The sequence below is a fragment of the Schistocerca nitens genome, chromosome 2 (assembly GCF_023898315.1).
Source record: "Schistocerca nitens isolate TAMUIC-IGC-003100 chromosome 2, iqSchNite1.1, whole genome shotgun sequence".
Classification (NCBI taxonomy): domain Eukaryota; kingdom Metazoa; phylum Arthropoda; class Insecta; order Orthoptera; family Acrididae; genus Schistocerca; species Schistocerca nitens.
Window position 1 is genome coordinate 618,307,356 of NC_064615.1, and position 27,471 is coordinate 618,334,826.

The following is a 27,471-nucleotide window of genomic DNA, read 5'->3' on the forward strand; positions in this document are numbered from 1 at the left end:
AACAAATCCCATGAACGTGTCTTGAGTTTTCTTTAGCCTTGCTTCCATTATTAACCGAAACGTCAGAATTGCCTCTCTCGTGCCTTTACTTTTCCTAAAGCCAAACTGATCGTCATCCAGCGCACTTTCTCTTCCATTCTTCTGTATATTACTCCTGAGAGCAACTTGGATGCAGGAGCTATTAAGCTGATTGTGCGATAATTCTCGCACTTGTCAGCTCTCGCCGTCTCCGGAATTGTGTGGGTGATGCTTTCCCGAAAGTCAGATGGTATGTTGCCAGACTCATGCAATCTACACATCAACGTGAATAGTCGTTTTGTTGCCACTACCCCTGAAGATTTTAGAAATTCTGGTGGACTGCCCTTCTGCCTGATCTGATCTTAATTCCTCCAAAGCTTCTTAAATTCTAATTTTAATACTGGATCCCCTATCTCTTTCAAATCGCCTCCTATTTCTTCTTCTATCACATCACTCAAATCTCCCCCTCAAAGAGGCATTCAGTGTACTCCTTCCACCTATCAGCTCTCTCTTCTGAATTTAACAGCGGAATTCCCATTGCACTCGTAATGTTAACACGATTGTTGTTTTGAGTTTCATGTACGCTGAGTCAGTCCTTCCGACAATCATTTCCTTTTCGATTTCTGCTCATTTTTACTGCTGCCATTTTGTCGGCACTTCCAGTTTATTTCATTCCTCAGCGACTTGTATTTCCCTGTGTCTGAATTTCCATGTACCTTTTTGTTCATACTTCTTTCATCTATCAACTGAAGTATTTTTTCCGTTCCCATGCTTTCTTCGCAGTTACCTTCTTTGTATCCATGTTTTTGTCTCTAACTTCTGTGATTGCCCTTTTTAGAGATGTCTATTCCTCCTCATCTGTACTGCCTATTGAGCTATTCCTTATCGGTGTATCTACAGCCTTAGAGATCTTCGAGCGTATCTCTTCATTCCTTAGCACTTCGGTATCCCACTTCTTTGCAGATTGATTCTCCCTGACTAATCTGTTAAACTCTAGCCTACTCTTCATTACTCCTACACTGTGATTGAGTCTATATCTGCAATTGGGTACTTCTTACAATCCAGAATCTGATTTCGGATCTCTGCCTGAGCATGATGTAATGTAACTGAAATCGTCCAATATCACTGCACCTTTTCCAAATGTACCTCCTCTTCTGGTCATCCTTGAAGAGGGTATTCTCTATTACTAGCTGAAATTTATTACATAATTCAGTTAGTTTTCTTCCTTTCTCATTTCCTGTCCCAAACCCACATTCCCCTGCAGCATTTTCTTCCACTACTTCCCCTACAACGTCATTCCAGTCCCCTACGACTATTCGATTTTCATCTTCCTTTACGTGCTGTGTTACCCTTTCAGTATCCTCTTATACTTTCTCTGTCTCTTCATCTTCAGTTTGCGTCGTCGGCATGTATACTTGGACTGTAATTGCCGGTGTTGGTTTGCTGTCGACTCTGATAATTACATTCATGTCACTGAATTGTTCACAATAACACACTCTCTGCCCTTTCTTGAAACTGATAACGAATCCTACTCCTGTTGTACCATTTTCTGCTGCTGTTGATATTATCCTATGCTCCTCTGACCATATATCCTTGTCTTATTTCCTGTTCGTTTCATTGACCCCTACTATATCTAGACTGATCCTTTGCGTTTCCCGTTTCGTTTCTTCTAGCTTCCCTACCATGTTCAACCTTCCGACATTCGACACCCCGACTCATAGAACGTTATTCTTTCGTTGGTTATTCAATCTTTTTCTCATGGTCACCTTCCTCTTGACAGTTCCGTTCCAGAGATAGGAATGGGGGCTATTGCGGAATATTTTGCCAATTGAGAGATCACCATGTCACTTTTTCAATTACAGAGCACATGTCCTGTTGATATGGGTTATGGGTCATTAATGCATTTGTCTCCATTACCTTCTGCATCCTCATGCCTTTGATCATTGCTGATTCTTCCGCATTTAGGGGCAGTTTCCCACCCCAAGGACAAGAGAGTGCCCTGAATGTCTGCTCCTTAGCCCTCTTTGACAAAGCCGTTGGATGAATGAGGGTGACTTCTTATGCAGGAAGTCTTCGGCCACCAGTGCTGATTATTAATCAAATTTTATGCGCCAGCGTGTTTCGAACACGGGAGCAAGTCGTTTCGATTACTAATCAAAGACGCTGCTCTTAGACAACGAGGTCTAAATATAATTTTCCCGGGTTCGATTCCCGGCGGGGTCAGGGATTTTCTCTGCCTCGTGATGACTGGGTGTTGTGTGATGTCCTTAGGTTAGTTAGGTTTAAGTAGTTCCAAGTTCTAGGGGACTGATGACCATAGCTGTTAAGTCCCATAGTGCTCAGAGCCATCTAAATATAATTAGTCAACAAACCATATCTCGCCGTATCTGCAGCAGCAACGGTAAGTCCTTTCTCACGGGGATGGTGCAAGGAAAGCAAAAAGAAAAGGCTGCACGATACGAGGGTCGATACATGTGAGGCCACTTAACATTACATTGTTACTGAACAAAAATTAAACTAGTATCGACACAGATAAGTGAAATAAGTCGGTCATGTACGAAGCTTGTAAATACAATTCGCAAATAAACGGTGTACTCGCCTTATCTGCAGCAGAAACACAAAGAAAGTTACGTGTATCTGTAATGTGATGCGCTATTTCACGATGGACCCCTGCTAAACTTATTGGACACGAGTTGTCGACGTCATGGTCATCTCTCCCACCAAATCTGCCAGCTGGGCTACCCACTGCAGATGGTCCTCCAGACGGATACTAAAAATATGATTTTATAATTCATTTTCCCATAATGCTGCATCCACATATGTATCAACGCCACATCTCAATGTGTATCTATAAATTAACGTAGAGAGAGAGACTGCTCAGTACCAGGATACCATGTAGCCAGCCAGTTCTGTACTGAACGCATTACGCGAGCTACGGTGTCCTCCGCCTGTCTCAACTCAACGGGCATGCCGCATGCACACCGATGAGTGACAGATACCTCGCATGTCCAGCATTTGTCTTGACGCCCTTGGCTCTCGTTCCAGTTTAGCGATATACAAACCATGTACACTGTACGTATCGGGACATTTATATCAGAACAAAGATCTGTTGTTCGAATCAGGGAGCCTACGATACATTTGCAGTGCAGGATAGTTATTTGCAGGTTGCCTTTGAGAGTTACTGATCACAATTTACATAGAAAACAATCCGCGACATTTGTGAAGAATTAGAGTTTCAGTCTAATAGTTTTCTGGACATTGGACTGGTTGGACTGGTATACTATCCTCACAGTATAATTGTGATTATTATATCCCATATCCATTAATTCAACCTGGTAAGTGTCTCAGGCTCATGAACAAATCCCTTATATTGCGCACAACTCACCACGAAAATCCGAAACGTGTTATGCAGGTGAAGAATATTTCTAGATTTGATGGAACATAACAGGCAATCGCTGGTACCTTTTATGAAGGCATATTGACATTAGTGTAACACATTCAGCTGATAATGTTGTGTGTTGTAACATTAGAGTACTAAGCTAACACACCGAAAAGCAACGTCATGGTCCTGTGACCCTCTAATAAGCTCTTCATCGGTAATGCGTTACATCTGCTCGACACATTGCCTCCTTAAGGTAATTATATCTTTGCTACAAAGATAGTCAAGTCTCTAGAGATGTGCAGTTATTCTTTGGATTCCAGTAGCCACTACACTGTATCCTTGTTCTGAACACTAGCAAAGAAAATCGCAGGGGACCTGGTGCTTTCGTCAGCCAGAGCAACCACCCATAGCCGCACGTTGGAGAACTGGACGCAAAATACCGGAATCGAGACCGTTTACTGCATTCAGGAATACACTAAAAATCTGTTGATGAAGCTCTATTTACAGGGTGTTACAAAAAGGTACGACCAAACTTTCAGTAAACATTCCTCACACACAAAGAAAATATGTTATGTGGACATGTGTCCGGAAACGCTTACTTTCCATGTTAGAGCTCATTTTATTACTTCTCTTCAAATCACATTAATCATGGAATGGAAACACACAGCTACAGAACGTACCAGCGTGACTTCAAACACTTTGTTACAGGAAATGTTCAAAATGTCCTCCGTTAGCGAGGATACATGCATCCACCCTCCGTCGCATGGAATCCCTGATGCGCTGATTCAGCCCTGGAGAATGGCGTATTGTATCACAGCCGTCCACAATACGAGCACGAAGAGTCTCTACATTTGGTACCGGGGTTGCGTAGACAAGAGCTTTCAAATGCCCCCATAAATGAAAGTCAAGAGGGTTGATGTCAGGAGAGCGTGGAGGCCATGGAATTGGTCCGCCTCTACCAATCCATCGGTCACCGAATCTGTTGTTGAGAAGCGTACGAACACTTCGACTGAAATGTGCATGAACCACATGTTATGTCGTACTTGTAAAGGCACATGTTCTAGCAGCACAGGTAGAGTATCCCGTATGAAATCATGGCTGTGAATCGAGGAAGTACAGTACATACTGGCGAAACTAAAATGAGCTCTAACATGGAAATTAAGCGTTTCCGGACACATAACATCTTTTCTTTATTTGTGTGTGAGGAATGTTTCCTGAAAGTTTGGCCTACCTTTTTGTAACAGCCTGTATATCTGGATCTACTTAGGAAACAGTGGTTATATTACATCTAGATGTGGCTGAATCAGACGAAGTACACCTAGATAGCAAATGCAGAGTTCTGCTGCTTCTGTACGATTAAATAACTAATTTTAGTATTGGCATTATATATATGTCCAAATTTTTTAAAATTTTTGTAAATACATTTGTGTGTTACACGACTAGCAAACGTAAATTATTACACTTAAGTGTAATAATCAATTCACTGATCTATAGTGAGAAAGCTGTCAAGGTACGTAAGTAACTTAAAATAAATGGGAACTTCTAAAATTTACAGAATTAGTATGGTGTGAGAAGGACACATTAATATGCATTTTTAATGTATGGATCATACACGTAAGTATCCAGTTACTTGCCTATTGCAATCAGATACTGTAAAAAATGATCTCTAAGATACATTTATGCCTAAATTGGTCTAACATTTTATGTTAAGTAAGTCATCTAGAGAGTAGAAGGAATGGCCGGCAAAAAATCTTTCAAACTCCGTGTAGTAGCTCATAATGTCTGCTGGCAACTTACTGAAAATATGTGTTACTGAATATTAGATCCCTTTTGGACCAAGGTAAGTAGTTTCAAGCCGTTTGTACATAGTCTTTATTCCTAGTATTGATGTTGCGTATTGAGCTACTGGCTGGAAAAATGGGCATATAACTTACAATAAAACTTCGTTAAGGAATGCATATACTGAGAAGGAGTAGCAAATATCTTCAATTCTTCGAATCGCTTTTGGCATGCTGCTTTTCAATTTACACCGTAAATTAGTCTTACTTCGCATTCTGTCACTGTAAAAGCTTCCTCTCGGTTTGTGGAGTTAGCCCAAAATGCGATACTGTATGACATAATAAAGGTAAGTAATGCCTGTTTCTTGTAATTATATGACCATTGTGATCCATTACCAGAAAAATCGATATAGTTGTGGAGTTGACATTTATTACGATTAAACCCCCTTAAACCTCCCTTAAAATCATGGTCAGATGTTGGTCACCTCCCTTAAAATCATGATCAAATGTTTGTCCCATAGGAATCGAGTGTGTACTGCTGGTTACCGCCGAATTTTGTCGGCTCCGATTCATACACTCTGACTTTGGCTCCCAGTTAGGTAGGACGTTTTTCCTTTTAAGCTTCTTTGCAGACTTAGACCTCGTGTGCCGGCCGCTGTGGCCGAGCGGTTCTACGCGCTTCAGTCTGGAACCGCGCGACCGCTACGGTCACAGGTTCGAATTCTGCCTCGGGCGTGGGTGTGTGTGATGTCCTTACGTTAGTTAGGTTTAAGTAGTTCTAAGTTCTAGGGGACTGACGACCGCAGCAGTTGAGTCCCATAGTGCTCAGAGCCATTTCAACCAAGTTGTGTCACTGTTACTTTAGCAAGCCCATCCATCACGAGAAGGTCGTACCACATCGGATGGGAAAAATCGGTTTTAACTGTCCTGAGGCCGAAAACTGCAAAAAAGGGGAAATATCGGACTTTTTATTGTCCTGCGACCAAACACTGCACGAATTGCAAATGACATCGGTTTCTGTCATGAAACTGGTTCAAATGGCTCTAAGCACTATGGGACTTATCATATGAGGCCATCAGGCCTCTAGACTTAGAACCACATAAACCTAAGTAACCTATGGACATCACACTCATCCATGTCCGAGGCAGGATTCGAACCTGCGACCGTAGCAGCAGCGCGGTTCCGAACTAGAATCGGTCGGCCCCAGCGGCCGGCCGTGGGAGTGGCGCCAGACATTTTCAATAAGCTGTGAGTCGCAAGGTGAAATGGAGCAACCGAATGTTCCACAAGAGATCAGCGCAATGGGTCGCGCAGTGCTTGCCTTCAATATAACTATGTTCGTAATTGCAGCCCTGAACACAACATCTTTCAGATAAGCCAGAGCCAGAAGTCATACAGATTAAGTAAGATCAGGTAGTCCGGACGGCCAGGCTGTAGGGAACTGACGGCTGATAATTCCTGCATTTCCGAAATACCACTGAAGCAGCTGCATCACCGGCTGTACTATGTGCAGAGGAAGGCCATCGTGTATAAAAATGATCCTACTCACACAGCCACCCTGTTGATTGGTGCGCGAAAGACCCTCATAAGGTTTTTATCAGTGACGATACAGCTAACAGGACCCTCGAAAAAATGCGTCCCTACGATACATGATGCTGTCAGTCCGGATTACACAGTCACCTTTTCAGAATGAAGTGGCACCGGTTGATCTGCACACCGATATTGGGTTGCCCATTTTCTGCAGTTCTGCGTATTGACATGTCCTTGGAGATGGAAATTGGATTCTTCTGACCGCAGAAAGTTCCACGGCCATTCATTGTCCACTTCAGTGCGGACATGAATTTCCGGAAGGAACGTTTGTTTTGCTGGCAGGTCAGCAGGAAGCAACTCGTGAACATGGGTAAATTTGCATGGACAGCGATGGAGAATGTTTCGTAGGATTTTATGCATCGTGCTCGAAGGTATGTAAAACGTTTAGGGAATTCCAGTTCGGGCAGTTCCCCGTGCGTTACGTGTTTGCTCACCAGCGCTCGACCCCTCCATCAATGCTGTCACCACATCTTCGACAGATGTCGGATCAATTGCTGTCGTCCCTCTGCCACGCTGCACCTTAAAAGAACATGTTTTTTCGAATTTAGTAATCCTTTTCTCTAGGCCCTTCGTATCCTCGAGTGGCCGGAATATCTGCAGGGTTGCTGGAGTAGAGTCGCTGTTGTTGTAAAAGAGCTTTACAGAAAGAGCGCGATCGTTCATGGAGACATGTTGGGCGTCTCGAACGCAAAATGAAGAACAGTTGTGTACCGTGTGTCTGTTAGAGTGCATACTTTGACGCTTACAGCGCCATCTACTGGTCAATTTTTAGTTAACTTTTTCGTGACTTTACCTTTCCCTCAATAATATGCTTTTCAAATTTGACGCCATTCTGAGCAATGGTTCTCTTTCTACTGCGTTTTGAAATCTGAATTGTAATTAGGGATACCTTCTATATCCGTCTCCAACACCTCAGCCGCTGTGATTTTCTCGCCCACGTGGGCCTTACCTTTCCACCTTTGCTATATTACTGCCACTGATCATAAGACCCGTAGTGGATCCCCTGCAAAACTCCAGTGGTGGCGTCAGTTTGCCGACTCCTTCCAAGGTGACATGATCGCTATCCCAAAGTACGACCATCCTCAGATGTGACCTGAGCGGCTCCCAAACTCCTTGCACGCCTCACTGCAGCAGTACACACCACCTCACACGTTAATTACTTTATTGTTCAATGACATTTCCCCTTGCGTCAATAAGATGCTGTTAAAATTTGACTGCGTCCTAGGCTGTGTTTCTCTTTCTACAGTGTTTTACAGTGGAACTTTAATTACGAACAAGCTGTACTTTGTCCTGTATTATGTATTCCGTCTACCGTACACTGGTAAAAAGAATGCCAACTCATCAACCACGGCGGTGTTTTCAAACAAGCTGCAAATGTAGACCCGTTGTGATGTGTTTAGGAGGTTCCAGTCCCTAAAGTGGCTGTGATACCAGGGGAACGATCAGCGGAAGCGTTTGGTGGTCTCGTGTCAGCAGGACATTGCACGGCGGCGCAACAGGCGGCTGCAGACGGGATGATGGCCGCCTCGCGTGCTTTGCACCGCCATGCCTTGCCGGGCTGAGCCGCGCCTAACAGGCCGTTTGCGGCGACCACGGGGTGGCGCGCGCCGTCGCGTGACTGCGGGCCAGCGAGGCCGCGGCCGCCACACAAAGGCCGCCCTTTCACCGGCTCCAACTTCCGAATGCCGGCCGCGGAAGGCGCGCCACTTTGCCCCCACTTCCTACGCAAGCGCTGGAAAATAGCCGGCAAAGAACAGCGCTAAGTTAGCGTGGGACGGCCTCCCGGCTGTGAGGCGACTCACTGCAAAAAACTCGCTTACCGCTATATGGAAACCTGTACATCGGCATCCTGAGTTCTGCAGGACGTTGGTTGCTGGTGTGGATTCGACATTTTGGGAGACAAGGTTTTCGGGAAGACTTCATCTGTGTCTCCTTTTTAGCACTTCGTTACCAAAACAGATGCTATAGACTGCAGCTGCCATCCTTTGTAGAAAGGCGTAATGAAAAACTAAAATTAATTGATATTTATACACCTGGCCATTAAAATTGCTACACCATGAAGATGATGTGCTACAGACGCGAAATTTAACCGACAGGAAGAAGATGCTGTGATATTCAAGTGATACGCTTTTCAGAACATTCACACAAGGTTGGCGCCTACAGCGTGCTGATATGAGGAAGGTTTCCAACCGATTTCTCATACACAAACAGCAGTTGACCGCCGTTGCCTGGTGAAACGTTTTGTGATGCCTCGTGTAAGGAGGATAAATGCGTACCATCACGTTTCCGACTTTGATGAAGTTCTAATTATAGCCTATCGCGATTGCGGTTTATCGTATCGCGAGATTGCTGCTCCCGTTGGTCGAGATCCAATGACTGTTAGCAGAATGTGGAATCAGTGGGATCAGGAGGGTAATACGGAACGCCGTGCTGGATCCCAACGGCCTCGTATCACTAGCAGTAGAGATGCCATGCATCTTAACCGCATGGCTGCAACTGATCGTGCAGCCACGTCTCGAACCCTGAGTCAACACATGGGGATGTTTGCAAGACAACAACCATCTGCACGAACAGTTTGACGACGTTTGCAGCAGCGTGGACCATCAGCTCGGAGACCATGGCTGCGGTTACCCTTGATGCTGCATAACAGACAGCAGCGCCTGCGATGATGTACTCAACGTCTAACCTGGGTGCGCGAATGGCAAAACATCATTTTTTCGGATGAATCTAGGTTCTGTTTACAGCATTATGATGATCGCATCCGTGTTTGACGCCATCGCGGTGAACGCACATTGGAAGCGTGTATTCGTCATCGCCATACTGGCGTATCACCCGGCGTGATGGTATGGGGTTCCATTGGTTACACGTCTCGGTCACCTATTGTTCGCATTGACGGCACTTTGAACAGTGAACGTTACATTTCAGATGTTTTACGACCCGTGGCTCTACGCTTCATTCGATCCCTGCGAAACCCTACATTTCAGCAGGATAATGCACGACCGCATGTTGCAGCTATGGTACGGGCCTTTCTGGATACAGAAAATGTTCGACTGCTGCCCTGGCCAGCACATTCTCCAGATCTCTCACCAATAGAAAACGTCTGGTCAATCGTGGCCGATCAACTGGCTCGTCACGATACGCCAGTCACTACTCTTGATGAACTGTGGCATCGTCTTGAAGCTTCATGGGGAACTGTACCTGTACACGCTATCCAAGCTCTGTTTGACAGGCGTATCAAGGCCGTTACTACGGCCAGAAGTGGTTGTTCAGGGTACTGATTTCCCAGGATCTATGCACCCAAATTGCGTGAAAATGTAATCGCATGTCAGTTCTAGTATAATATATTTTCCAATGAATACCCGTTTATCATCTCTATTTCTTCTTGATGCAGCAATTTTAATGGCCAGTAGTGTACTATTGGAGGAATGTATAGCGAGGTGCTGAAATTCTGTTCGTGTGAGGTAATTAATTAATCACAGAATCATCATCATCATCATCATCATCATCATCATGCCCTTCCAAGGATGAGGTATTACTCATCCGGTCTGTGTTATCCATCCACCTCTTACGCGGGTCTACCTGGTACTGTCTTTCCGGTCAGCATCTGATTGTTTTTTGCAACCTATTTTCTCTAATTGTATCAACATGATCCATCAGTTTTATTCTCCTCTCTTCAATGTTGTCATTAACTGAAAAGAACTAGCTGTTATATATTCGTTAACTAACTGAATAAACGGCATTGTCTGTTTTCGTATTTATCAAAGTTTCTGCTAATCCATTTCCACCTTCCCCATCCGTCCATTTCCTCTTTCTCCTTCTGACCAGCTCCTCCTCTTTCCAATCTCTGTCCGTCTCCTCGTGCCATTTTTCCAGTCCACCTGCTCCTACCCCTGTCTCTGTACAACCATAACTCCCCCTCTCCTCTCAGCTGTCTGCTCCTTGTTCCTTCCTCTGTCCATCTGCTCCTTCCCCTCTCTCCATTATCTGTCCCTCTCTACATCTCATCACCCCCTCAAAATGAACTTCCTCCCTCTCCCTCTCTCTCACTTTTCATCTCCTCCTCTCGATCCTTCTGTCAGTCTCCTCATCCCCCGTTTCTCTTAGCGTCTCCTCCTCCCCATCGAGATTTCTCATAGTTAGAGGTAAGAAGGAGCGATGTGTAACTGATTTGAAGAAAATTTAATAGCTCTTAAGATCGAATTGATCATTATTTTTTTCTGATGACCATTTTCAACAGTTAAGATTGCCATCGTTTGACGTTTAAAAAACTTGTTGGTATACATCACGTTCTGTTATGGCTGTACTACACACGTCATGTTGATATTATGCTGGATAGCGTACAGTGCATTCCACACAGGTGTGTTAAAAATAAAGACAGGTTTGTCACAAATAAAAACAATAGAGTTAAAAAGCGCCTTGTGTAGCTTGGGACATCCACACATATAACAATTCTTCTTCCCACTCTCTATGTCCATCTCCTTCTCCCCACTCTCCCTATTCATCTTCTCTTTCTCTCCTTCTTCGTCCATTTCTTCCCATTCTCTGTCTCTTTCCTCCTCCCTCTCTGTCCACCTCCTCCTCCTATACCCTACCTCATCTTTCCATATCCTCCTAGCCATCTTCCAAGTTATCACCTCCACCCCATTAGCAGCCCATTGGCTCTTACTCCAACATATTTTCCTTCCACATGTTAAGTAATATGTGAACCAAGTATGACTGAAATTCAGAGGTTTAGAAGCAGCTTCTACCCGCTGCACGCCATGTATAATAAAAAATTCTATGTCACATCGTAGTTAATTGAAGTGTGATAGCCGTTCTAAAATTGTCTCATTTATTTTTATTTCCTAAATTACTGGAGTCTTCCCTTTGAAAGCCATTATCGTTGTAGTTTACTGCGTTTTGTCTCACTCTATATACTGCTCTTGTAGATCTCTTTCCTGCATAATTATCTCATCAGCAGCATGTAATAGCTAATGGTACGCTGGATGCTCTTTTAATTCTAATTGTATTTTATCTCTCCACTTCATAACTAAGCCGTCAGTAAAAACTTAAAATAAAGTGGCTGATGAACAACTTGATTTGTTTGAATTTCATTCGACGTTCTCGAATCTGACGTTATAACTTTTTTCTTATGTACATATCAACACTTTATGGAATTAATAAAGCTGTTACTTTTAACAATTCCACAAAAGGTGTCTTTTTAGCTTACCGAATGTTTTCTCATAATCAGTAAATAATAAATATGTTTGTAAGCCTAATTCCAAACGTTTTCAGTAATCTGTATTGTTGTCAATGTGTTATTATGCGGACATCGCTTTCCAAAGCCGGACTGTTCTTCTGAAATTATTGCATCAGCGATGTTTTACAATCTTTGATTAAGAATTTTCCTGCACATTTTATAGCCTGATTTTGGTATACTTATTCTTCTAAAATTCCCTGTGTCTCTTCTACTGCCGTGTTTAAATTTAGAAATAACTTCAGCTCAGTTCCATTCTTCAGTCACAAAACAGTTCTTCTGACACATATTTAAAAGAGGGATAAAGCAAAATTCTAAAATGAGTCTTACGTATTTGACTACCGCATTATTAGAGTAGTAGCTTTTCTACTTTTTGTTACATTTAAGGCTGTTTTTAATTATTTTATGTCTGTTTGATGTACAGGGTTACTGTCACTTTTCGTATAATAACTTTAGTCACTGTTTTCAGTATACTATAAATTTCTGTAACATTGTATCCACTGATTTTTCGTTATTATATTAATATTCGCAGGGTCTTCCTCTATTTATTCATATGCTTCTCAAGTTTAAACATTATATTCTGTCTTCACTGAGTATCATGTTCAACACTAGCAATGAAACATACATACAATTTAATACAATAATTGTAAATTTCCAGAACTGCTAGTGTCCTTATTAAATTGTACCCCACTTTACTTTCCCCCCACATCGACGGAACATTTATTTAATTGAACTTTGTAAATGAATCTTTTAGACAGTTAAACCTAATAATTGTTCATTTCCACTACATCTAGTGACTTCACTAAGTTGTTGCACTTTTATACTGTCATCCCACATCGACGGAATATTTACGTTACAAACTTGTGCAGGAAAGCTGCTAATAAGTTCTGAGTGCGAGGAAAAGGGCACAAATTTGGCCGTTAGGTACCCTGTCAGACTTGAACCAACGGTAAAAAAGGCGTGTCCGCTACTTGCATCACTGTGTATCCGCGCCATGCCAACTGTGAGAGGTGCTTGAGGTGCCCATTCACAGTCCAACTGGTCCGCCCACTCGTCCTCTGACCGGCTCGCCGATTCGTCCGACTGTGTGTAGACGCTGGCGACTGCTCGGCGCGCCCTACCTGCCGCGATGAGCGAGTGTGGGCTGCCAGTTAGCAGTCGCGGCTACCAGGCAGAGGTCCATAGGTTGAACCGACGGGCCCCGACCACTGACCCCACTGCGGAAGCGTCTCCCACGCATAGCCGAACGGATCAGGCAGACCCCCTCGGTGGACGGATCGGCGGACTCGTCTGCCTTTGTATGGGGGGCTTCATCCTAAGGCAACAGTAGGATATGATTCCTTCAGGTCACCATTTGAGTTGCTATCATGAAACAGGAGTTGGGAGTACCGCTCAACGGTTAATTCTCTAAGCTGAAGCTAAAAAGTTGCCTGAATCTTGTCAAAAATCTGTTGCCGAGCCACTCTGAGCCCATCTCATTCGTCACCGATGATGGAAAATTCTGAAGAGCGATGCTGACAGGAGAGCAGCGAGTCCGCATGAGGTGGGCCTGTCTCGTCATTGCCTACCTTTGCTGAATACTTCATCCTCACAATTCTGGTTAGGCCGTGGAGGTGACTAGCTTTTCTGTAGAGCATGTATTTGTATGTGTATCTACGATTGTATGTACGAGTATCGTTCTCCTAATTTTTGGGTCAATTTTCTCATAGATAGTTTCCATCTATAACGTAATGAACGCGGTTCTTGTAGGCTAATTTAGAATATATTCTCACTGCTGAAGTCATTCTCTTATAAATACGAGGGTCACTCCAAAAGAAATGCACACTATTATTTTTAAAATCCATCTTTTATTCTACATGTTTGAATGTTTTACAGTTTTTAGATACATCCTTTAGGAACAATATTTTCATTTCTCCACATAATTTCCATCCCTCTCAACTGCCTTACGCCATCTTGGAACCAGCGCCTGTATACCCGCATGGTAAAAATCTGGACAAACCTGTTGGAGCCTCTGTTTGGCAGCGTGCACAAGGGAGTCTTCATCTTCAAACCTTGTTCCACGAAGAGAGTCTTCCAGTTTCCCAAAGAGATGATAGTCACATGGAGCCATGTCACGACTGTAAGGCGGGCGTTTCAGTGTTGTCCATCCTAGTTTTGTGATCGCTTCCATGGGTTTTTGACTGACATGTGGCCGTGCATTGTCGTGCGACAGCAAACCATCCTACTTTTGCCGATGTGGTCGAACACGACTCAGTCGAGCTTGAAGTTTCTTCAGTGTCGTCACATATGCATCAGAATTTATGGTGGTTCCACTTGGCATGATGTCCACAAGCAAGAGGTCTTCGGAATCGATAAACGCCGTAGCCATAACTTTTCCAGCAGACGTTGTGGTTTAGAATTTTTTTTCTTGGGTGAATTTGCATGATGCCACTCCATTGATTGCCTCTTCATCTCTTCGAAGAAATTCAATTCCACCATTCTCGTACTGTTCCAAAAGTTCGCTGCATACCGTTTTTCTTGTTTCTTTGTGAACCACTGTCAACTTCCTGGGAACCCACCTGGCACAAACCGTTTTTAACGCCAACACTTTCAGTATTCTGCAAACACTTCCTTCCCCCTATCCCAACGTAGCGTGTTAATTCGTTCACTGTGATGCGTCTGTCAGCAGTCACCAGTTCGTTAACTCTCTGCACATTGTCTGGAGTGTGTGCAGTACGGGGCGTGCCGCTGCGAGGACAATCCTCAATATTGCCGTGCCCGCTTTCATCACGTAACCTGCTTGCCCACCGACTAATTGACTGCGATCGACAGCAGCATCTCCATACACCTTTTTCAACCTCTTGTGGAAGTTTCCCACTGTCTCGTTTTCACAGCACAGGAATTCTATGACAGCATGTTGCTTCTGACGATCGTCAATTGTAGGAGCCATCTTGAAGACATGCCGTGACGAGTTTGAAAACAAGCGGGAAGGATGTATCTACACACTGTAAAACTCTCACACATGCAGAATGAAAACTGTATTTTTACAAAAATAGTGTGCATTTCTTTTGGAGTGACCCTCGTACGATTTTCTGTTCCGAGTAACTGCGGAAGTATCACTTGCAAGTCACAATTAACAGTAAATCGACTATCATCAAAAGTAAAGAACACGACCCCCAGCCACCCCCTCCCCCTCCTTCTGACTCTTCACCCATGCAGGTGGCCTAAGAATTCCGAACCACGAATTGCTGGTGCAGAGGAAGATTGGAAATATCAAATGTTCTGAGTGACTATTCTCACACTTGTCAGTAGAACGTAGGCGTTTTTGTATCAGTATACAACTTATTTGTATCGAAAAAATATTGAGAAGACTCTGTCATGCCACAGAATTAAACTGCTCTCCTCATCACTCCCAAAAGTAATGAGCCAAACAAAAAAAAGAAAAATAAAGAATATTTTAAGTTCCATACCAGACTTGTTCTAAGCGCCAAAGTGAAAGTTCTTGTTTCAAGCCTCATTAATACTGGCGCACTATGTCTTACTTGTCACAACACAAGCACTGAAATATACTAGCAGAACTGCAGTCGTCACAAACCATTTCTTATACTTTTTAAATCCTTTTACAAGGCAATAACGAAATTCAAGGAAAAAATCTCTCAGTATTGACTTCTGTTTCTTACATGACTATTCCTGGGATCATATGTTGCAATTTTTACAGTAGAACTCGCCGTACTTTTGAGGGAGAAATGGTAACATCGTGAACTGGTCCATCTCTTTCGTAACTGTTAAACATGGCTGGTCATTCAGATGAAGCACGACGTGGCATATACCAGCCATGGTCTTCCCTCTTTTGAATGCATGGTGGTTTTTCCATTCTTTGTTTTTGTAAGAACTTTTAATGCCTTTTTGAGACGGACGAGTGCGAGACACTCGATCGCACTGTCTTTGAAGATGTTACGCGCCTGCGTAGATAACCATGCTTCAGCGGCATTTTTAAAATAAAAGAAGTGAGTTGTATGTGAATTTACTTGGAATGAGATCATAGCTTTAGCTGACTCAGATATCTTGTGTAAATCCTGCGGTACGAAGGCTTTGCTTAACTGTCTTTGCTTCTCGGCAGGGTGTCTCAAACGTTTCCGGTCAAATTGAAACAGTTGATGGTGGGGCCACAGCTGATTATACTGAGGTAGAGAGCCAATGGCCAGAAGTGTATATTTATTGTATTACGTGCACATGTAGAGTACACTGGATAACAACAACATAGTAACTGTTGAAAGTGATGAAAGACAGTCTCAATGCATGCATGGTAACGGCGTATGAAGTTCTGCCGAACTGTCTCAAAGATCCATGGTGTCTGTTGCACAAGGAGACACGTAGCTTGAACGCTAGCAAGCGTGTCTTCATCTGTTTATACTGGGTTTTATACTCCTGCGTCTTAATGTAATTGCAGAGGAAAAAGTCCAGAGCTGTGAGATCCGCCGATAGCGCTGGCCATGGGACAGGACCTTCCCTTCGAATCCAACGATGAGAGTTAAGTGTTGTTCAGATGCTCGCGGACAGTAAGATCGAAGTAGACTGATGCAACGCCTTGTTGAAACTTAATCCTTTCGCAGACAAGGGGTGCACCCTCCAAGAACTGTGGCAGCACATGTTCAGGAACACCACGTAACGTGGACCAGATAAACGGGAGGCAGTAAATAAGATCATATTAGGTGATTTTGTGCACCGACCGCATATACGTTGGCAGACAATTGTTGCAAGTGGCTACCGATGTGGGTGATGTGGCGATTGTCTTACAGACATGGCTGTTGTGGCCATTAAAAACACTGTCATGGGTGAATGAGGCCTCATCTGTAAACAATGAAAACTGTACGAAGTTCGGCACTGCAGCACCGCAGTGGATAGTCCACTAACAGAAGTGAATGCGGGGTTCGAAATCCGTCGGTCTCAATGCTTGTACACTTATCCGCAAGTTCTCACCACATTGCATCCTTAGAAATGTGCATTTCATGGACAAATTGACGGCTGCTTATTTCTTGGTGGTCGGCCACACGAACCATCTCCTCAAATTCTGATGTTCGGACACGTCTGTGACGGGAACCACGTCTCAATGTCGTAACTTGGCACATCATGTAGAGGATACAGGTAGAAAAGGTCTAAACGTGATGAATATAATTATAACAATTGCAAATAGGCAATTTCGTCTTCCCATAACGACAATCAGAGTATATCACCAATCTATATTAGCATCAGTCGTAGGGTATGGTGCGAGGGTCTGGGCTCATAGGCTGCAGCTAGTGAAACCAGTTTCAGTAGCGAGAAGAGTGCAACGAGGCGTGCTACGAAGATTAACGGGCGCTTATTGCATTATCTCGAATGCTGCTTTGTTAATCACGCATTACAGCTGTGATAACATGAATGGGACACTTCAGACAGTGTCAGGAGAACATACGAATTTCTCCCTAACATCATGGAGGGATTAAAGATATTTTTTAACCAATCGAGAGCATTGATACATTGCCTGAATGGCCATGGACCTTCTGCCACGTATCTATACAAAATTAGAAAACATATTAATGATAGATGCGCCTACGGTAGTGTAGGCACAGCAGAAAACACATTGTGTGAATGCACGCTCTACGAAGATGCAGCGGGTAATTGACGTCATGCGTTAAGGATACTGGACCCCAAGACAGCACTGAGGAGTGAATCGACTTGGCGCATCTTGGACGATACTTCAGCTGCCGTATCTACGAAGGTCAAGAAAGACTTCACGAGGCATTCAACCAAAATTCATCGTGCTGCCATCCAGGCTAGACGACATTGCATATGGAGAGAAGATAATTGAGGTCGGCGACCGCCGAATGAACTGCTGTCCTAAGAATCTTCATTGCGTTGATGCAAGTGATCATGTAAGTGTGGACTTTAAGAAGTAACAGTGTTGGGTGGAATTACTTGCTACAGTGAAAACGCTGATGACGTGCTTCCCGACTGACAAGGAATCTAGCACACTATGCCTGTTGACCGGGATAGTGTGAGGGTGGATCGCGCAGCCAAAACAATCATCTGCAAGTTAAATGTACCAAAATAAATGAATAGAGAACAAATTCTGTAGTGTTTGTAGTATATTAGTAGCTGGATAATTAGTTAAGAGATTTAATGTAGTCTTGTAGTAGTGGAAGTAGTTTTAGCTTTTTTACCTCTTTTTTAAAATTAATTATCAGAAATAAATAATTAATGTGTAACTTATTACTGTCCACGTAAATGTGATTTTATGGGCTTCTTTAGATTTTCAGGCAACATGCTGAAATTATGAAGAATAAATAAAAGCAAAAAAACCGTCTATTGTAAATTGGTATCCAGTGAGGAGAGCTTCATACTGTTAGGATGACGCCTGTTGGGATAGCTTTCTCTGTGTTGCTTTCCGGGGACTACATCCTGTTTCCCCGTACATTAAATGCATGTCTGCCAACTCCCGTGACGAATAACTTTCCATCTCTGACTAGGCGTCATGCACCGTACGCAGCAACACACCTCTCCATGGACACATCATAAGTCGTCTGATGCAATGGACAACTGACACCAGGGATAGTGTGTGCGTGCGTCACAGGTTAACGCGCCAGTGCGATACATGTGGTCGTCACATGTCACACGTGCTATGAGCTAAGTTGTGTACAGTATGTCTGTTTGGCGGTCAGGGACGTACGCTGTTTATCGCCCACTGCCTGCTCCAGTGTGCAACACAGCCACCAGCCTCAGGAGTTAAAACTTGTGACTAAGCATTTTTTTATCTTTATTGTAATTTCATTCTCTCGCCCGTCGGGGCGAGTATGGGTCGCTGCGGTACCTTGTTACTCTTCAGCCGAGACCCATAAGAAAATACCATAAACACAATTTCTAAGAATTTGAAGATATTCAGTACGTGTACAAAATTATTAAAACAGGTGGTTGTTGTGGTGTCACCGCCAGACACCACACTTACTAGGTGGTAGCTTAAATCGGCCGCGGTCCATTAGTACATGTCGGACCCGCGTGTCGCCACTGTCAGGATCGCAGACCGAGCGCCACCACAAGGCAGGTCTCGAGAGACGTACTAGCACTCGCCCCAGTTGTACGACGACATTGCTAGCGACTACACTGATCGAAGCCTTTCTCTCATTTGCCGAGAGACAGTTAGAATAGCCTTCAGCTAAGTTAATGGCTACGACCTAGCAAGGCGCCATTTGTACCATTGCATGTATCTCAAGATAGTCTCACTTGTATCATCAAGAATGCTGTATACCAAAGGACGATATAAAAGTTAAGTGTTCTAGTAGCTACGTTCTTTTCTTTATCACATTCGTTACGAATCCTGTTCCAGACTTCGCGCCAGTCGGCGTGTGTGTACGTGTGCCCTCTCGGCTACCCGTCTCTGTGGACTGGCTGCCTTGTCAGTCCACTACAGTTGTAGTGGGAATACTGTTAGGAAATCATTCTTAAAATATACTCAGTCGACGACAAACATAATAAACAGGGAACTTCATTTTACTGAAGGAGAAGGAAATTAATAGTAGGTCAAGAAAAAGTTGGGGGGAGTATTTCTTGAAAGGATGTGGGAAATTAGAATTGCGAAGAGAGGGAGGAATGTGTGATGGAGTGAGGGGGAACGAATGGGGGCAGGCGAAAAGAAGTCTTCAGATTGGCATGAAAAGGAGTATTAATCCTTAATAAACAATCGGGCACTTGACTGTACGTTTAATTATTCATTTATTTTACGCTGTCACGATTCCAGAATCATAGCCACTATAAAGCGCAAGGGTGAAATATAACAAATAGTCCGACCTACCTGAAGGATGAGCAGAGTTCAATGTCAGATAGAAGGAGGCGGCAGCGCCCGAGGGTTAATATCATTCACTCTGATAGGCAAGGCAAGGTATTCGCTTTATTCGTTGGGCAACAGCGCTCCACACATCCTGTCCGGCAGGGGTAGGATGACGTCAGCTGGCATGAGAGTTCGGCGCCGTTATATCTGTTGTTCCCGCCGACCCGTAACGTCGTTTCCCTCTGTATCCGTTGCCGCTATTCCTCATTTCACATGTTCTGCCTCGGTCGACTTGGCTAGTCCTCTGTGTTTTGTATGACCAGTCCACCGCGGCGCTGGTGGTCACAGCACGAACTAATAACACCTGAAGATGAGTGTATAAGAGCACGAAACCGGTGGTCTTGTAAATAAAAGGAACTTACAACTGTAGAGGTATTTTCAACCTCTGGGACTGTGATGACAATTTTTCCTACAAAAACACAGCGCATCCGCAGAGATTACATGCATAGCTACAACTCTGCGGCCACTTACAGATTCGCGAACATCTGTATCGGTTACTTCCTCCGAAGTTTGGAGACTGCAAGCACCACTTTATTAACAAGCCTAATTTTTTGGACATGTTTAAAAAGCTGGTCGACGTAATGGTTAATTCTGATGAGTATTGCGAAGGTCCCTGACGAATTTATGGGCCAAAGAGTTTCCACCTCATATTTTCGAACTGTTTCGCCACACTCTAACGATAACGTGCTTTCTGGGCTGTTCACTGTCGCCGGCTCTGGCAAATTTCTTCATGGAACGTCTCGAGATCAAGCTCGAAATTCCGCACGCCTTCCCATTTCTATTTTCTCTGGTATGTTGATGATAATATTCTTAACATGGCCTCACTGTGAACTGGCACTACAGTAATTTGTTGATCATATGTTTGGTGAACTTCCCAACATGAAATTCTCTATAAAAATGGAGAGGGAGAGCAAGCTACCTTTCTTGGACGCACTAGTTGTTCGCAAGGAAGATGTTCAAATCACCCAGTCCGTGTTTGGGGAAAAAACCCACACTAGCTTGGTATCAGAGCTTCGACTGTTTTCGCCGCCCTGTATACAAAAAGGGGCCTTGAATATTTTAATACTCACAGCTGTGCCGATTTTGCACAGCAACCATCTTCATTCTGGACTAAATGGTTTAAGACAGATGTTCAAATCCAACAAGTGCACTGAGAAAGATATTGACAACATTTTCAAGTGTAATCCACAGAGGCCGTTTCGTGACTCAGAAGGGAATTGTCAGAATTTTCATTTCAAATTTGCTGCATTATGTTTGCTACTATTATTTCACACCATTTGAAATCTTCGTGTTCTTTTACTAGTGCCTTGTCCCGCACTGTGCGCAGGGTCGGCATGGTTAAGGTCAGATTGGCGTGGTTAATTTCAAGCGGTGGCCGGATGCCCTTCTGTCATCACCCCATACCCCCCAGGAGGAAATGAGTGTACCCCAGCTGTCTGCATCTAGTGTAAACAATGAAATAGTGTGAACGTTTTTCAGATGTCTGCGAGGCTTGTAACTAAGACGGTACGTGGGAACCATCCCGGTAATCACGTGGAGGGATGTGAAAAACCGCCTAAAAACCACATCCAGTCTGGTTGGCACACCATCCCCCGTCGGTAATCCGCCGGGCGTATTCGATCCGGGTCCGGCGCGCCTACCCGAGTCCAGGAAGCAGCGCATTAAAGCTCTCGGCTAACCTGACGGGTTTCACGCCATTTGAAATACACAAACCAAATTTCAGCTGCTGGTCACACAAGAAGTTGTGCCTAACAAGTAACCTCTTGAGCGCGAGTTCGCAAGTTCAGTCTTTAGTAACGCTCATTTGAAAGTGTTCTATTAAAAACTGTGGCAGGAAAAATATTAGCTGCTAACGACTCACTAAGCATCAGCAGGGTGACAGGAAATGAATGTCCGAGAGCTGCAGAGATCTTCAATGGGATGTACGTATTACACTTCATAAAATGGACGTCGTTGACATTCAAGATATGTTCAAAACAGACCATTAATTTGCACCATGAAAACCGAATGAAAAACAGCGCACCACAGTGATTCCAAAGATTCACACAGTCAGGATCGAGAATTACAAACCGTCTGGACGTTCAGATAGTTAAAGAATGCATACATCAAACTGGTACAACGTGTGATCAGAACTGAAGGAATTTGATGGCATGCAGCCGAATGCAAAGCAGTGTCTCCTCGAGCTTATCGTGAAACTGGCTATCCTTTAAGGCGTAGCTGCATATACATCAACAAGGCTTCTAAAACTTCCTATACGAAACTTAATTCTGGCCACTATCAATGACTATTACATTCAAACAATAAGCTACTGTCAACGAGACGCGCTATACGCTCACAGAGCTACAAACGCAATTCCATTGCATAACCTTAACGGGGCGTAAACCATGCAAGGGTGGCCGAAATCTGGCCAGGCTGTAACCGTACGGACACTAAGATGCTGCGCAAAACAATGTTAAATCAGCCCGTGAGATCGTACCCAGCGCAGCCGTTGCGCAAGCCCTTTTACTGAGCGTTTACTAACTGCGACGGTGCACCACTTTACTATTCCACAGAAGCTAAGCGTGCTGCTTCAAAGAACACACTCCGCAATACGACCGCCCCAAAGTGCCTCGTACACATTTCATAATAAAAAATTTAGAGCCAGTTCAAAGGAACAATACGATGAAAGCCCTGACCTACCAACACCCTTGCACTGTCAGGACATTGGGGCCAAACAACGCAAAACAGGAACGTGTTAACTTCCCACAGCCCAAGCTTCAGATTTTTAAAAACACAACGTACCCACGCGACAGACTACCGGTACCTTTTCCTTTTGGGTTGCATCAATAGCAAAAACTAGATACGGACGATCCAGAATCGTCACAGCCAAGAATGATATTTGCTGAATTACGATTTTTTTTCCGTCAGCGACGGCCTGAGTGGCTGTGCGGTTCTGGGCGCTACAGTCTGGAGCCGAGCGACCGCTACGGTCGCAGGTTCGAATCCTGCCTCGGGCATGGACGTGTGTGATGTCCTTAGGTTAGTTAGGTTTAAGTAGTTCTAAGTTCTAGGCGACTGATGACCTCCGAAGTTAAGTCGCATAGTGCTCAGAGCCATTTGAACCATTTTTTTCCGTCAGCGTACTACGACGGGTTCATGTGCTAACACTCCGTTGCAACAAATGAAAGTTTTGCCAGAAACGTTGCCATTGGACGCTATCATTACAATATTTCACAAGGGCCCCACCACACCACAACAAGACAAGGAGAATCAAATGCAGCAACTCTAGAATCGTAGCAGCTACTCCTTAACGGTCGTTTCCACCACTTTACTACGGTGGACATAGTTTTGTAATTCTCCTTAACAACAAGAAGGTTTTCAAGGACAGCTATTGTCGGAGCCAGGCCTTGCAGTAATTCACAACGGCCACACCACAAAACAAGATAAGGAAATCAACACGTCGTACACACTTGAAGAAAGACGCTAACAATCGGCAGTCGTTACCGGCACTTTAATGCGATATAAAACATCACCAAGAAGCTAAGGAACCAACGTAGCTGTCTTACCCAGTTCTCGCAGTCAACCACCCTGTTAACAGCACACAGCTTCTTATCGTCGGCATGGTCTATCGGCGTCGTCTTAAAAGTAGAAATAAACGTTGCAAGGATGCTACTCACCACTTAACATAATCCGACCGGCAACGATCAGACGAATCTAACCACAAACCTTGGCTACGAATCACTCTCTCCAGTATCCTGACTGAATCCTACTAACAACCAAAACTATGAACGACAACGTAGAACTAAACCACCATAGACATATTTTAACACTTTCGCAGAGTTTAACGCCAATGGACACACTTGATACCGGCAGCCAGGACCCTGGCCAACTGCCTCGTCGCTGCGGTGCCCCTACGTAACGCTGCGGCAGTAAACACCGGCAGTCAAGAATTGAACGCCCGGGCTAGCTTGCACTCCCCCAGGCTGTCACAGTTGACCCGCTCACCTAGGCATAACCTACACTCCATGGAATGCAAAGAAATTATGATAGAACCGCCACGGCGCGAAATACAAATTGCCGGAGGAGGAAACCAACCAGGCACAGCGATTGCAAACATCCGTCACAGGTTTTCCATGGGGTTCAAATTAGGGCAACATGCAGACCAGGGCAATATATCGATATGTTCATCTTCAAACCACATTCTGGTTGTAGCAGAAACGTGCACGGACGCATTATCTTGTTGAAATATAAACTTTCCTCCCCTAGATCCTGTCTCTAGTATCTCGGTGTACATGTTAGGGTTCATTCTAGCGTTCAGCCAAATGATACGTGAATTATCTTCAGCACAGCAGGCTTCCCAGATCATAACCTTTACACCACCAAAATTTCTAATCATTATTATCCGCTGCTTTGTGCACAGATCATGCCAGTAACACTAAAATCATTCTGGACCATATAAATTGAACCTCTTCTCACAACTGAAGTTCACTTCATCCCATTCTGAAGTCCAAGACAAATGTTTTTCATCAAAATACCTAGCCTTGTTGATGTTTCAGTGTTAGAGAAGGTTTCCGCAATCGTTTCTTTGATGCAAGATGTTTATCACGCGACAAAGTTTGTAGTACACGCCTGGCAGTTACTGGAAACATAGAACAGCTACAAGGAGAAGAATAACGGTTTGTGGCCCTTGCTTTGCGCAAAATTAGCCGTTTCGGTGCCTCAGATAATTTTCTACTTTGCCCGTGTTCTCCGTCCTGTCCATATCGTCCTCCAAATCTTATGAAGTTATCAATTACTGCACTTGAACGGTTCACCTTCTTTGGCGATTAGTGTCCTCCATTCTCTCGGACGCAACGATTTTTGCTTTTTATCACATCGTAACTATTTTCCTCATGTCATTCTCACAGTCGTGGTTTATGTAGACAGCACGCATTGTCACTAACTGTGTCTAAATGGTTCAAATGGCTCTGAGCACTATGGGACTTAACATCTGAGGTCATCAGTCTCCTAGAACTTAGAACTACTTAAACCTAACTAACCTAAGGACATCACACACATCCATGCTCGAGGCAGGATTCGAACCTACGACCGAAGCGGTCGCACGATCCCAGACTAAAGCGCCTAGAACCGCTCGGCCACTCAGGCCGGTCAACTGTGCCTGTTTCCTGTCTGCAGTAAAGGAATGTACGGGCACCATAACACAGCCGATTACCTTTATACCGAATTTCATCCTTTACCACCGCTGACGCTGATGTCTTTTTATATACTGCACTACTGACGTCAGCTACGATACCGTTTCTCTGCATTTGCCAATATAGTGCAACGCGTACTATTGCATATACACTGTGCACTATTCCAACGGACAATGTTAATTTTCGTACAAATGTCTAACCACTACTGTAGTGGTCAGCCTCTACATTTTCTGCACCTGGGTAAGCCTTACAATCCAATATCTGCATTCGCATTATTTCTGCGTAACCAATTTAATGGAGCTGCAAGTTGTGCAAAGTTTGGGACAAATCTGTGAAAATAGTTAGCCATTCCTACAAATCGGGCAACCTCCATCTTATTTCGTGACTGCGAAAAATTCCGCAACTCCTAAGTGCGTTCCTGTTGAATGTTAATTCCGTCACCGGACACCAAGTGACTCAAAAATAACACCTGGCCAAGGTTACCTTTGAGGGTTTCACAGTCAGACCCGTGCCCCTGATCCTGGCTAGTACCTTCCGGATGTGTTCTGAATACTCTTCAAAGGAGACACTAAATACGAACACATAGTCCAAATAACTGAAGACACAATTAAACGTTAAATCACCTAAAATCAGGGCGCGCTGTTTCCTCACACGGGGTGTTTGGTGTAGGGGTGGTGGAGTGTTTCATTCCCTTGGTGTGCTTCTCCTTCCTGTCCTTACTTGCACGCCGCTGTTTGGATGAGGTGGGGGGGGGGATTTGAGGAAATGAGACGGGGTAGGGGGTTGGGTAGCAGTTGCGGGTTTGGGAAGGATTTTGGTCGGTTGACTGGACTTCTGCTTGCCACTTACGTTGGAAATGTGTTCGGCCTGGCGATTACGGCCATTGGCAAGCAGGAGCGGGCTAAGGAGAGGGGTGGGAGGGGGGGGGGGGAATGGGAAATACTGACAATGTATTTATTTGTTTGTGTTTGGAGTGTGTTTGCTATGTCAGGAGCGGAAAGGGTGGTTGCCGACAGGTGATTGTCAGTTGCAACTTTTGTTGTCACCGTTGGGTTTTCCGGTTGCATTGCTGACCCGAACGATGGCAGACACGGAAGAGATCGAAACAACCGAGTCACAAGGAAACTTACCAACCACGTCCTCTCGTACGCAGAACAAGAAATAAAGTAAGCTGTCTAACGTGAGGCGATGTGTCCAGAGACGTACTCAAGATTAGACTGGCTGGCTGAGTTTTTTTTTTTTTCTTTATTGATTTTCAATTACCCCCGAAGGGGGCGTGCTGGCAGCAGCTTAGTACGCTGCTCTACAGCCTACAGACTTTTTTAAAAACGGAATAAGAAAAGAAACAAGAAAAACAGGCGATAAAACGGTGACTTAAAAGTGTAAAATGGCGGAAAAATGCAGAAAGTTAAAACAGAAAGCAAAGGGGTTGGCAATGTTAATAAAATACACAGGAATCAGACAAGTAACACAGTAGACACACAATTAAAAACATGGCGACAGTCTGGTTTCTGTTCACAAGAGATAAAAAATCACACCCAACGACAGTATGATGGCCGTTCACAACACTTCCCAAAAGACACAACACGGAACACTCACTGTGAAACACTGCACGAAAATGGCGGCACAAAGATGACACTCCCGAGCCAAAGGCGTTGGGGGGGGGGGGGGGGGGGAAATGGAGGAGAGGGAAAAACAAGGAGGGAAGAGAGGAAAAAACGAAAGGGGGGAACCATGGAGGGAGAGGACTCATAAGGGGGAGAGGGGCAGGGCGGACGTGAGGGAATGAGAAGAGGCATAGGAGGGAAATGCATAAGGACTCAGGGGAGAGAAAGGGGCAGACAGAGGGGAGTTGGGGAAAAAGAGGATGGAAAGGGGGGAGAGGAAGCCCGGGAAAAGGACAGAGGAAAGGAGGGGGAGTGAGGATCAGAGTTGATAGGAGGGATAAATGGAGGGAGAGAGGGCATCATCCGGGAGGGGGAGTTGATGGAAGCCACCTTGGGAAAGGAGATGATGGGTGTAGAGTTGGAGGGTAGGGGGGACAAAACAGTGAAGGAGTGGCAGAGGGTAGGGATGGGAGAGGAGAGGAGCAATCAGGGGGTGAGGGGGATCAAGGCAGCGGGAGGTGTAGAGGATGCGGATATGTTCAAGGAACAGGAGCAGATGGGGAAAAGGAATTAGGTCATAGCTGGCTTACTTTTTATTGTTTTCTTTATTGTTATTTTGAAACCTGTTTACAGGCAGGCCTGCAGCAGCATACTAAGCCGCTCTTTGGCTGCAGAGAAACACAAAAGATACAAATGGAGACAATTAGAGAAAAAAATATGGTGGACATATAAAAAGAGACAATCACTTTTTAAAATACATGGAGCCGTTCACGGGTGTAGAGTCCAAGATAAAATTTGTTCAGACACTTGGACACATACATAGACGAAAATTGTCACACGTGAACGTAG